This window comes from Lathyrus oleraceus, chromosome 5 (assembly GCF_024323335.1).
Source record: "Lathyrus oleraceus cultivar Zhongwan6 chromosome 5, CAAS_Psat_ZW6_1.0, whole genome shotgun sequence".
Taxonomy (NCBI): Eukaryota; Viridiplantae; Streptophyta; class Magnoliopsida; order Fabales; family Fabaceae; genus Lathyrus; species Lathyrus oleraceus.
The window spans coordinates 643251700-643265805 of record NC_066583.1 but is presented as its reverse complement, the minus strand read 5'-3'; the positions used below and the strand labels follow the sequence as shown (position 1 = coordinate 643265805).

General features: G+C 40.7%; 1 pseudogene; it reads right to left on the bottom strand.

Annotated features, from left to right (window-relative positions):
- Positions 1-3780: 3780 nt before the first annotated feature.
- Positions 3781-3880, bottom strand: LOC127089391 (uncharacterized; annotated as a pseudogene).
- Positions 3881-14106: the final 10226 nt, after the last annotated feature.

The following is a 14106-nucleotide window of genomic DNA, read 5'->3' as shown; positions in this document are numbered from 1 at the left end:
AGCGATAAAATTGGTAAAGATCCCATCCCACACTTAAACCAAACATTATCCTCAATGTTTAGATATAAGGTGATGAATGAGAGAAAGAACATGTGTCCCAGCTTAATAACGGCCTCAGCCATCATGTATGCATCACTCATACTGAGGGTGCGACACTCTAACATGTTGCACATGCTCACGTAATCCATTCACCCCTGCCTGTAACCTCTCTATCTGTTCGACCATGTCTCCCATGTTTAGTTCGGTCTGTTCTATATAAACAATCTGATGGGCCTGAATCTGATGTATATGGGTCGCCATCTCAGTATGCATCCTCTGTATGTCTCTGAGCAGTTAATCGCGCTCGGCATCTGCATCGTGACGTTCTCACAGCTGGTAGAGAATGTCATCCAGGGAAGTCCAGAGAAATATATAATCATACTCTTCACGGGACCGCTGTCTAGAGGAGGTACTTGCAAAATGGTCAGAATAATATGGTGCGGTGTGTACAGGTGAAACAGGAATATATGGGGAGTGATGTGGAGGTGGGACATGGACATGAGAGTCTCTCTCTTGTCGGTCATACTCATCGTCGATAGCACCATCAGCAGCGACATTCTCACGAATGTCCATGGGCTTCGCCTCGTCCTGAGGCTCAGCACGTAAATCATAAACCCAATTAGCCTCACTACCCACGTCGATGCGTTGTGTGCATGGTAAAACTACACTGTCTATGGCCATGTTATGTACCATCAACAAAAATTTCCTATAAGGCCTAGCTCTAACAAATCTTATACTTCTACAGGCCTGGATATAAAGGGAATTGGGCGGTAACGATTCAAGGGTAGTAAGCTCTGTATCGAGCCCCAAAACACGAGTAATGAAGGTAATCATTCTTCCAAAAGCAATGGAGCCCTTGCTAGCGGTTCACACCACATGCATGTGGGCCATCATGGATGAGGCTGAGTTAACCAGTGTCGGTGCAAAAATAGCCTACAAATAGAACATCTCTTTTGCATTGGTTTTATTATTATGCTCCTGATCAAAAATAGTGTCTGCTAATATTTGGCGAAAATAGCGTATGGTCGGGTTATGGATTTGAGATGTTGTATTTCCCTCAAAGTTATCAGTAGCAAACCCCGTGAGTTTATTCCAAAAATTTCCAATAAGGAACACCCAATCACTGTCCAATAGGGATTCACAAACGACCCCTTCTCCATAAGGGAAATGCAACAACTCAGCGAGTTGGTTAGTGATAAATTCGTACTCCCTATTAAACAGTCTAAATTTCATAGTTTCGAAGGTACTAGCAGAACCGGGCTGCCCAGTCTAAATGAGGGAACTAAGGAATTTCCTAGTAAGCCTGGGATAAGTAACTGATAACACGAAATTATATCATATTTTAGGACTTAATTCCATTAAATTCTATGACTATTTATTTCGGTTTACTGCATTTTATGAGATATTACGTGGTATTTTCTTCCTAATTGTCGCAGGTAGTCTATTTTGAAGAACAAGTGAAAATGGAAGAAAAGGAGGTGCAAAAAGGAGAGAAAAGGGACCAAATGCCAAAGCCCAGCCCAAAGCGCACAAGTCACCAACGCTGTGCCTGTGACGGACGTCACAGGGTGCGTGACGAGCGTCACGCAAAACAGCCTTGTGACGGACGTCACACATAGTGTGACGAGCGTCACACAATTCCACTACCTTTTTGGCGCAAGTAACGCCCTCAGAAGGACTTGAAGAAGAACGTTGAGAAGTTGGTCTCCTATATCCACGCCGTGCATGTAGCCACGTTGAAGAATGAGAGAAACGGAAAGCAGTTACCAACACCATTATAAATAGCCATCTCAAAAACCTAAAAGCCTCTCCGGTTTTTCCACGCTCATATTGCCGAAGCTCTGCCAATTTTCTTTTCACGCTTTTGCTTATTTTTTTTTTCTTTTCCAGCACTTAACATTGTTTATTTTATTTATTTCTTTTGCAAGCTTTACATTCTTTTTCCCTTGCAAATTTACCTTTCCCGTTTTAGCTTTTAGATATTTTTCGCATAATAGTTTCTACACCGGAAACTATTGTGCAACTTTATACTGGATTTAACCTTACGTTATATTCCAGTTTTATTTCCTTGATTTAATTTACTGTTTAATTGAAGAATCCAAGAACAAATCCTACCGGCTTGTGGTGGAGTGTTCAAGACTATTGTATTACGCATTCAGGTTCTTTAATCATTATTTAATATTTCGTTTTATTATTTATCTATATTATCTGCCTGGAATGAGTCTGTTTATGCATGATATAAATTCTTATTTATTTAGCATGTCTGGCTAATTTGCCTAGGTATCGGTATGTAAAGTAAGCAGAATAAGGGATCAAGACTGAGTCGGTCTATCTAAACTTAAAATCAAAATCAATCTTTTTACGGTCTCAACTTACAGGTTTAATAACAAGATTTTTTACAAAAGTAAAAGACATAAAGAAGTTAAAATCAATAGAGCGAGAGTTTGAGATTTTAACTGGACAGTGTAAGTTAGGCATTAATTCTAGATCAGGGCGAGAGCAAGTCTTAGAGTTAATTAAATTCTGACCTTTTCCAAAAAGTATTTTTAAAGATTGAATGTGAGGACGAGAGTTAAGCATTTGGATTTAATTATATAACCTAAGTCAACAGAGCGAGAGTTTGAGATAAGGGTGTTTAAAACGGTCAGTATTTTCTTAAAAAGAGTTTCTGCAACTTTATTGCTTTCAAAATATGGTTTTTGACTTAATTATAAGTGACAACAACATTAATATAAAATCATGGTTTATTCAACAGAGCGAGAGTTTGAGATAGGACCTTTAACCAATAAAGTTAACCGAAACGATTCATTTTAAAATCAAGAAACCGACAAAGACTTGATTCCCTAGTTTTGACGAACTACATACCGATATCCGTTTTATTAATATTTAATCTAGATATTAGTTTAGCTCTTAGTTTTTTCCCAAACAATCAAACATTTTCACCTTAGATTTACGTAGTAACCTTAGATAACGGTATATCGATTCATAAGTCCCTGTGGGATCGATATCTTTTAAAACTACGCGATAGAACTGTGCACTTGCAGTTTGTATCCCATTCTCGACTCACCCAGTTGAGCGATCAAGTTTTTGGCGCCGTTGCCGGGGACTTTTATTCAATCGATATCGTAACTCTTCTGTTACGCTGTAGAGACTAAGGTTTTTTTTTCCCTTCTATTTTCTTTCTTTCGTTGATTTGTATGCCACGCACTCGCTCTCAAGGCGAACCGCTCTATTTACGAATCAACGATCTCGAACTATATCTCCGAGTCTTATGACGAATTCGGGAATATCGTGCTGAAAACAATCTCCCTCCTATAGACCTTCCTGATCTCAAAGATTTTCCTTCTTTAACCGAGATGGCAGAACCAGCTCGTGCTCTTAGAGATTACGCCGCTCCATCGCAAGATGAACCGCATTCAAGTATTGCTCCGTCCGCAATCGAAGCAAACAACTTTGAACTTAAACCTTCGTTGTTGCAGGCTGTGCAACAGAACCAATTCTCTGGAAATCTTACCGAAGATCCAAACCTTCATTTATCCGTATTTGTCCAATACGCTGATACTGTTAAAGCTAATGGTGTCACTTCAGAGGCAATTCGACTTCGTCTTTTTCCTTTCTCATTAAGAGATAGCGCTAGAAGATGGCTTCAATCTCTTCCTTCCAACTCAGTCACCACATGGAACGAGTTGAAGAAAGTTTTTCTTGCCCGATATTTTCCGCCAAGCAAAACAGCTATGTTAAGAGCCCAGATAAACAGATTTAAACAGAAAGACAACGAGTCTCTTTTCGAAGCATGGGAAAGATACAAAGACATGATGAGACTTTGCCCACACCATGGTTTGGAAGACTGGTTAGTAATTCACACATTTTATAATGGCCTCTTATACAATACAAGGTTAACAATAGACGCCGCTGCAGGTGGTGCACTAATGAACAAACCTTACGCTGATGCTTACCAGCTTATCGAGAGCATGGCCCAAAACCACTATCAGTGGGGAACCGAACGAACAACGGTGGAAAAACCTCAACCGAAAACTGGCATGTACGAGATAAGTAACCTTGATCACGTCAATGCAAAAGTGGATGCTTTGGTCCAGAAAATTGAAAGTTTAAACGTATCACCTCCAGCCGCCGTGGTTGCTATAACTCAGAATTGCGAGGTCTGTGGAATCCAAGGCCACACTCCTGCGGAATGTCAACTCTTGACTGGAATCCAAGCAGAGCAAGTAAACTATGCTCAAGGAAGCCCCTATTCGAATACCTATAACCCAAATTGGAAGAACCATCCAAACTTCTCATATAAGAGTAATAATGCTTTATACGCACCTGGACAGTCTCCAAGTCAAGCCCCATCTATACCTCCGGGATATCAGAAACCGAATCCTAACAATAATACCCCTAGAAAATCCAACTTGGAAATCATGATGGAAAACTTTATAGCTTCCCAACAACAAACCAATAAAGATTTCTTAAACCAGAACATACACACTGGCGAACAACTTAAACAACTAGCAAGCAAAGTAGATGCCCTGGCTACCCATAACAAAATGCTGGAAACGCAAATATCTCAAGTAGCTCAACAACAAGCACCTACTGCTGCACCAACTGGTACATTCCCTGGACAGCCCCAACCCAATCCGAGAAGCCAAGCTCATGCAATTATATTGAGAAGTGGAACGGAAGTGGAAGGACCGTCTGACCCAAGGATAGAAAACCAAAACCTTAAGAAATCTACTGAGGAAAGTGAACCTAAGGAAAAGGAAGAGAGTAATAAGGAAACCCTAGAAAAGAAGGAACCTTATGTACCTCCACCACCTTACAAACCACCCATACCTTACCCTCAAAGGCTTGTTAAAACCAAAGATGTAGGCCAATTTAGAAAATTTGTTGATCTCCTTAAACAATTAAACGTTACAATTCCGTTTACCGAAGCTATTACGCAGATGCCCTCATATGCTAAATTCTTAAAAGAAATTCTTTCTAATAAAAGGAAACTTGAGGATAGCGAAACCGTTACACTCCCTGCCGAATGTAGCGCTATAATCCAAAACATGCCCCCTAAACTCAAGGATCCGGGTAGTTTCTCTATACCCTGTCACATAGGAAAATTTGTCATCGACAAAGCCTTATGCGATTTAGGAGCCGGAATTAGCGTTATGCCTTTATCCATATGTAAGAAACTGGAAATGGGAGAATTAAGACCGACCAAAATGTCTGTGCAATTAGCAGATCGTTCCATCAAATATCCTGTAGGAATCCTTGAAAACGTTCCCGTACGCATAGGTCAGTTTTACATTCCCACTGACTTCACAATTATGGACATTAGAGAAGATGATACGACACCTATTATACTAGGAAGACCATTCTTAGCAACTGCCGGTGCAATCATAGACGTAAAACGAGGACGACTCACCTTCGAAGTAGGCGAAGAGAAAATTGAATTCATTCTTTCCCAATTCTTGAAAGCACCTGCAATAGAAGATACATGTTACTTCATGGATATCATCGATGAATGCATAAAAGAAGCAGAGTCAGGAGAAGACAAATCATCAGACTATCTTCTAGAGGACAAATCTAAACAATGGCTAGCAATAACACCGGATCCTACGCAGTGTCTTAACAAACCAACCCCTGATTTGAAAACACTTCCCAAAAATCTGAGATATGAATTCCTAGACTTAGAACTTGAACGACCTGTGATAGTTAATGCAGATCTAGGAAGACTCGAAACAGAAAAACTCCTACATATCTTAAGAAAATATCCAACCGCACTAGGATACCACATCACCGATCTTAAAGGAATAAGCCCTTCTATTTGTATGCACCGCATCATGTTAGAAGAAGACTGTAAAACCTCTAGGGAACACCAGAGAAGACTAAATCCGATCCTAAGTGAGGTAGTAAAGAAAGAAATAACCAAGTTATTGGAAGCAGGTATTATATATCCTATATCTGATAGCAAATGGGTTAGTCCTGTACACGTCGTACCAAAGAAAGGAGGCATAACCGTTATTGAAAACGAAAAAGGAGAAACTATAACTAAACGAATCGAATCGGGATGGAGAATGTGCATTGATTATAGGAAACTAAACAAAGCAACCCGAAAAGATCATTTCCCTTTACCATTCATTGACCAAATGTTAGAACGATTAGCTAAACATTCACATTTCTGTTATTTAGACGGTTATTCAGGCTTCTTTCAAATACCAATTCACCCTGATGACCAAGAAAAGACAACATTCACATGCCCTTTTGGTACCTTCGCTTATAGACGAATGCCGTTTGGTCTGTGTAATGCCCCTGCAACTTTTCAAAGATGCATGATGGCAATATTCGCCGACTTTCTCGAAAACATCATGGAAGTATTTATGGATGACTTTTCTGTATACGGACAAAGTTTTGAAGAATGCCTTGAAAACCTGGAAAGAGTTCTGGAGCGATGTGTAAAAGTAAACTTAGTACTTAATTGGGAAAAGTGCCACTTTATGGTACAAGAAGGCATTGTTTTAGGACACATCATCTCGAACAGAGGAATTGAAGTAGACAAAGCCAAAATAGAGGTAATCGAAAATCTTCAACCCCCAAGAACTGTGAGAGAAGTACGAAGTTTTTTAGGACACGCCGGTTTTTACCGACGATTCATCAAAGACTTCTCTAAGATAACTAAACCCTTAACCGGACTGTTGATGAAAGATGCTGAATTCATATTCGACGATAACTGTTTAAAAGCATTTCAAACTCTTAAACAAGCATTGATCTCCGCACCCATTATGCAGACACCAGACTGGAATGAACCATTCGAAATAATGTGCGATGCCAGTGATTATGCTGTAGGTGCTGTTTTAGGACAAAGAAAGGATAAAAAGCTTCACGTTATATATTACGCTAGCAGAACCCTGGATGAAGCACAGATGAATTATGCCACAACCGAGAAAGAACTCCTAGCAGTGGTATTTGCGCTAGATAAATTTCGTTCTTACCTGGTAGGAGCCAAAATAATAGTTTACACTGATCACGCTGCTATCAGGTACCTTTTAACAAAAAAGGATGCTAAACCTAGACTCCTAAGATGGATCTTGTTACTACAAGAATTCGACTTAGAAATCAAGGACAAGAAAGGAACTGAAAACGTAGTAGCAGACCACCTCTCTAGACTTGAGAACCTTGAACCGGAAAGAACATCCATTAATGATGATTTCTCGTATGATAAACTCATAGCTACTTTGGAAGAGAACAACTCCGACATGCAAGTAGAAACCACCTTAGCTATATCTGTCACACCATGGTACGCTGATCTAGTCAATTATTTAGCTGCCGGAATAGTTCCACCTACTTTATCTTACCAGCAGAAGAAACGATTCTTCCACGACATAAAACACTATTACTGGGATGATCCCTTACTTTTCAAAAGAGGTCCCGATGGTATTTTCCGTCGATGTATACCCGAAGAAGAGGTAGAAAATATAATCCAACACTGTCACTCTGCGCCTTATGGTGGACACACAAGTACATCCAAGACCTGCTCTAAAATCCTACAAGCTGGCTTTTATTGGCCAACTATATGGAAGGACGTACATGCGGCTATTAAGGAGTGTGACAGATGTCAACGCACGGGAAACATATCTAGACGTGACGAGATGCCACAAAAAGGTATTTTGGAAGTAGAGATTTTTGACATGTGGGGGATAGACTTCATGGGACCTTTCCCATCCTCTTTCGGTAACAAATACATACTCGTGGCAGTTGACTACGTATCAAAATGGATCGAAGCTATAGCTTCTCCAACAAATGACACCCGAGTAGTAACTAGACTCTTTAAAAATATAATATTTCCGAGATTTGGCATCCCAAGAATAGTAGTCAGTGATGGTGGATCACACTTTATATCCAAGGTACTCGAAAAACTACTACTTAAATATGGAGTGAGACATAGGATAGCAACACCTTACCACCCTCAAACCAGTGGACAAGTGGAAGTATCTAACAGAGAAATCAAGCAAATACTAGAAAAAACGGTCGCCACTTCAAGGAAAGATTGGTCATTGAAATTACCAGAAGCTTTGTGGGCATACCGAACTGCTTATAAAACTCCCATAGGGACGACCCCATTTAAGCTCATTTATGGAAAATCCTGTCACCTCCCTGTAACACCTCAAAATTTGCCCTCCTCTCTTGGGACTAGCATTAACATATTTGCATGTCATTTTAGGGCATTAGGCATTTCATATTGCATATCATGTGTGTAGCACCTCAAATTTGCACCCTATCATTGTGTGCATTCATTTCATATTAGGTCATTAACATAACATGGTTCACTGCATAACATTGCATTGTCCATTTGCCCAAGCGCAAGCCGACTGAAGAATTAGGTCAGATTGATCAGGAGAATCGGTCAATCAAGCAAGCAGGTGCCATTTTTATTGGCACAAGTCCCTAGGGTTGATTTATCAAGCTCATATGGTCCAAAGATCATTTTGAAGTGATTTGGCCAAAGATTGGATGCTCAGAAGTCATCATTCATTGTTCAGTTAACCAGAAACCCTAGAAAGTCAACTGTGACCAACTGTGGCTGATTTTTTTCTTTTGGATTGGAAGGGGTGAGATGGTTTGAAAGGTTTCATTCATCTCAAAACTTGCCCTCCTCTTCTTTCAAAAAAAAAAAAAAAAAAAAAAAAAAAAAAAATTTTTTTTGAGCTGACCTATGGTCGACCATAGGGGTCAGCGCATAGACCACGGGTCAGCGCATAGCAGGCTATGGTCGACCATAAGGGTCAGCGCATAGGCCTCGGGTCGACGCATAGCAGCCTATGGTCGACGCATAGCAGCCTATGGTCGACGCATAGCAGGCTATGAGTCGACCGCTCGCGCGAAAATTCAGTTTTTTGAGTATTTTTCACTGTGTGAGGCTGTCTTTTGGTTGTTAAGTTGATTATTTTCCAAATTCTGTACACACAACTCATTTTTCACTAATTTCGCTTCATTTCTGCTAATTGTGATTAAGTGTGGATTAAGCTGAAGTATATATTCCTAATCCTAACAAACTCATAACAGATTTTCACAATCCACCAAAAATCACAAGAAAATTCTTCAAATTCTCCCAAAATCTCAAGAACCATAGAGAACTTCAATTGATCCAAACTCTCTCGATTCTTGATCAATTTGCGAATTTCTTCTTGCTGCAAACTCCATTCATCATCATCTTCTGCTGTTTGTGAGAATCCACATCAAAAACCTTGCAAAGCACGACTGTCCAAGTGAAGCTCCATCAATGGTGAATCCAAGTTTCATGCACTAGGAGCCAAAGCAAGTGAACCTGAGCATTCCAGTCGACATTTTGAGGATTCTACTGCATCTGTTTGAGGAGAAATCGCTCGAAGAACATCGAGAACATCACTGCAATTTCCAGGTGTGAAAAAATCGAATTTCAAGATATGCTTAATTGTTATATGCATTTGAGAGTTCATTCAATGTAGAATCCAACGCTATGCTTAGTTTTGATTATGATGCAACGTAGGTTAAGATATCTTGATTTGAAAGTATGTTGCCAAACCCTAACTTGCTCGATTCGAGAGATATAGGAAGAGTTAGTGAAAATCATGTTGATATTTGAGTTCTTGAGAGTGAGACAGTTCCAACGGTCATACGCACGTGCATTTTGGTGATGATTTTGTGTTCTTCATGTTCTTGCTTTTTCTGAAAGAGACGATGAAATTCTGGAAATGAGGCTTGTTTGATCCAAAATCCTGTTTGAAAATTTGAATAAGGTGTTTACCGCGTTACTGTTCATGTTAATTACAGATATGCCATTAAGGAAATCAAATAATTCACATAATAATAAAAAATCGTAACACTTTAGAAAATTCATAAGAAATTCATAAAAAATCAGAAAAATATGGGGATTTTTGTGTTGACTTCCTATTTGACTGTAGAATTTTATTGACCTATTGATTGAAGTTGTGCTTGGTAGAAAATTAATTGACATAGGGATATCCTTAATATACACCATTTTCACATGTTCCACCATTTTAATTATAAAATCACCATACATAATCCAAATGACTTGAAATTTTAGGTGTAGATTCTTGACACATTTCTGGAATTTTTGACATAGGTTTTGTATTTTTAGACCTCTGGTTTTTTTGATATGATTTATTGAACTTGAGTATGATCAAATGTGACACAATGTGACATGCTGAGTTCCCTGATTTTTTTTACCATGCTTCCCCTTGGCCTATGGCCTTGATTTTTTGCATGTAGCACATTTGATATGTTAACATTCACTATGATTTTTCGTGGATTTTTATAATCCATTTCTTAATTGATTAGAATTTTTGAGTGCTGCCTAGCATTTTAGGGCTTTACTTGTGTAACCTTTTGTGTATATGTTGCCAAATCTTCATACCTTATCCAATGATCATGAAACTTGGTAGGGTAGTTCCTAACACATTAAGCTTTCATTTAGCTTTGGTCCCATCCATTTCCCATGTAATGTCACTGTTTGCCATTGGTTTGAAGTTAATGTACATTTTGTGGCTTCATTTGGTTGTGTTTTTGCATGCTTAGACATGTTGAATTAATTCCCATAGTTCCACTAATCCAAATTGCTTGAAAATTGACGTGTAGCTTGTTGAATGACCTCTGTTTAGGATATAATTTTTGTGGAATTTACTGTGTTGTGTTGATATTTTTTGTGATGTGACCTTGCTGATTGCTCATATGTGGTTTAACATTGTTCACTTTGCCTTACATGTTGCATAGAATAAAATGTGTACATAGTTTGGATATGGGACCAATTGGGATCCCTTTGTTATTGAAATAGCTTGACTTTGATCATGAATTGGTTTCTGTTTTAGGATTTTTCCTTCTTTTGGACCCTAGGCTAGTCCTAGTGGTCTTGTCACTTACATTTGAAGTTGTTTTTGGCTTTTCAGGTTAAAGAGTTAACGATTAAAGGAATTGTTTCACATTTGGGATATTTTGCTTGATACTTGTAAACTAATGTGGCTGTTTTGTAGGATGCATAGCATTTGAGCTTTGAGCCTTGTGCCTTGCACATTGTTGTTGATTGTACATTATTGATTCTTATTGTTGTTGTCTGATCATGAATGGGATGCTGATTCTGTTTGACTTTTGTACAGGTACACTTAGTTGCTCAGTTCTCTTAAGAACTTGCATTGCTTTGCTTATAAGCAATTGGCATTGAGGTAGGCCTCCTAATCTTCATGTAGTCTGGAGACCCGGCTGTTACCGAGCCGGGCAAATTGTCTGAAGTCCTCCTTAAGAGGCAATGCTTGTGTATGTTTATATTTGTCCTAAGCAGGGAAAGTCCTCATTTGAGGCAATTGGTGGAAGGTAGGGATAAGCAATCTATCCCCCACTATTCTGTGAGTCTTCTCTTTGCTCCCATTACATGGTTGTAGCATCGAGATCCAAGCCCAAGATCTTGTGCATTGTACAGTCGAGTCTATGTCCTGAGCGTAGAAGGGTCCCCCCATTCTGGACCCACGCTCCCTTGTCTGATGCTCTCTCTGACTTGAGATAGAAGCAATGAGGCACACCCCTCATCACCTTTCATCTGGCTTCACCTTAGCCCCTCAATGGCAAGGTTAAGAGCTATCCTGACCCCGATACAGAGGCTTGTTTGTTGAGGTTGATATGACCCCTCGACTAAAGCCTAACCCTGATGTTTGAGCCCCTTGTTGGTGTGTTTATTTTCATGCTGTATATGTTTGTGTGGTGTGATCATCTCTCCTAGGTTGCTAGACTCCGCGTAGTCTCGTTTGCATGTCAATTAAGGTAGCACGGTTCCTTCGTATAGGACTTCCTTTCTTGCTTGAGCTTTCCTAAAACACAAACAAACATTGTCCCTTCTTAAGGATACGTCAACTCCTTCTACTACAGGTGAGTAAGTCTCCAAAGGTCGAGCATCAGGTAGATGGTGTAGTGACGTTGTCCACTTAAAAAACACAAACCAACAGGAATAGTTTGGCCGAACTACGGCAACTCTGATTCTCATGTTCAGGTGAGATACGTAGGCACGAGACGCGACGTCTTGCCGAGTTTGACTAACAACTAACACTAATTCTTTTCTCTCGCCCTCGTTGCGATTGAGACCTCCCCCTTCTCTTGCCCTAGTTGCAATCGAGACACCCTTCTTCTTGTTGCATGCTGTTGTGTGTTTTGGGTTCGGATGCTGACATAATTCCATCAATTGGTTGTCGGGCTCCATGTTTGCCCTTTTGAGTGCGTTTTTGGTTCGGATGCTGATGTAAGCCCAGTGATTGGCATTCAGGCTCCACGTTTGCCTTTGCTTGTTTTGTTTGTGTGCGCGTCAGCCGAGCTACGAATGCTCTGATTCTTCTTCGTCCAAGAAGATACGTATGCATAGGATGCGACATCCTAGCGAGCATGTGTCTTTTCCCCAGTCCGAACTACTTGGACTCTGATGTCTATGCTTGATAGACTAAGTAGGCCCAGGATGCGATATCCTGCCGAGTCAGTCTTGTTTGTTTTCTCGTGTCTCTTTCAGCCTGTGTAGATGTGTGTTTGAGCAGTGTTTTAGCAACCATTTTCCCTTCCTATTGTGCGTGGATCCCGTCGAGTACGACGGATGCGTAGGGGTGCTAATACCTTCCCTTCGCATAACCGACTCCCGATCCCATTCTCTTTGGTCGCGAGACCATGCTTTTTCCAGGTTTACTCTGAGCGTTTCCTTTCCCTCTTTTGGGATAAATAACGCACGGTGGCGGCTCTGTTGTTCTTGTCTTCCCGCCGGTTTTTCGCGTAATGCGACAGCTGGCGACTCTGCTGGGGAGAACAGCTGGCGACTCTGCTGGGGAGAACAGAGAAGTTGACCTGTGCTGGTCCTTCTTCCCTAAGCGAGTCTCTCCTAGCGCTCTCTAGGTTAGGGCCTTGGTTGTTATACGCTGCCTTATTTATTGCATTCATTTGTATATATGTGCATTTATTGTTTGCATTTATTGTGTGCATTAATGTTTGCATTCATTCATATTCATCTGCTGTGCTGGCTGTGTGTTCTCTGATTGGGGGTGGGTGATACTCGAGGTAAAAGGCCCAATACCCAGGCTGTGAGTGCAATCTAGGAAACCTAGGAATAGAGTGATTCATGGGAAGCGGGTGGTATGGCGCCACTTAGCGGAACATTGATATCACGAGCAGTTCAGACTCTGAGGGGGTATTATCGGTGCATACATCTGGTGTGCACAGGATGATATTCTTGAAAGGGTTGTTTATCCTGCGTTTCTCTCGACCTTACCCTGACCTAGATGACACCCGTGAGTGGGGAGGGAATGATCATTACAGGTACAACTGCTGATTTGTTGGTGACTTGTTGGTGACTCTTGGTACTGATGGTGACTATGGATTGTGGACACTTATTTCTGGGACGCCAGAGTTCTGTCCGTGGTTTATCAGCGGGTTCCGTTTATTTCGGATCCCCCGGGTCGAATTGAGAGTACTTGTTCAGAGGATCCGTTTGTCATCCGTCCAGTGGATGTAATCTCCGGTTCCGTTTATTTCGGAACCCCCCGAGTCGGATTTATGGTGACTCAGTTGACTGGGACTGGTTCAGAGAATGGGTCTTCAGATGACTTGGCGGCACAGCGACCTGCATTCATGCATTTGCATTGGTCTCATTTCACATTCATCTGCATTCAACTCATGTCTGTCCGTACTCAGGGTCCATTATTTTTAACAGAGACTCAGGTTGAGAGACACCCAGATGTCAGTGTTGATAAATTTTTATCTGTCTCGATGAAACCGGAATCCAAGGACAGAATTTTCCTAGTACGGATAGACATTGCATGTGTGAGTCATACTAACCCATTTGCTGTTTTGTAGGTGTCAACCAGTGTGTATAGCTCGCTTTCTCAGATATCCTGCTAGGGGCAACAAATCCGAACTGATGGATCCTCCAAACGCCGACATCCTCGAACTGAAAGAGATGGTGAGAGATTTGTTCAGTATTGTGCAAGGGCTCGCCTTGGGGCAGAAAGCCATGTCTGAGAGATTGGAAAAGATTGAGAAGTGGCTGATAGTGGAAAAAGC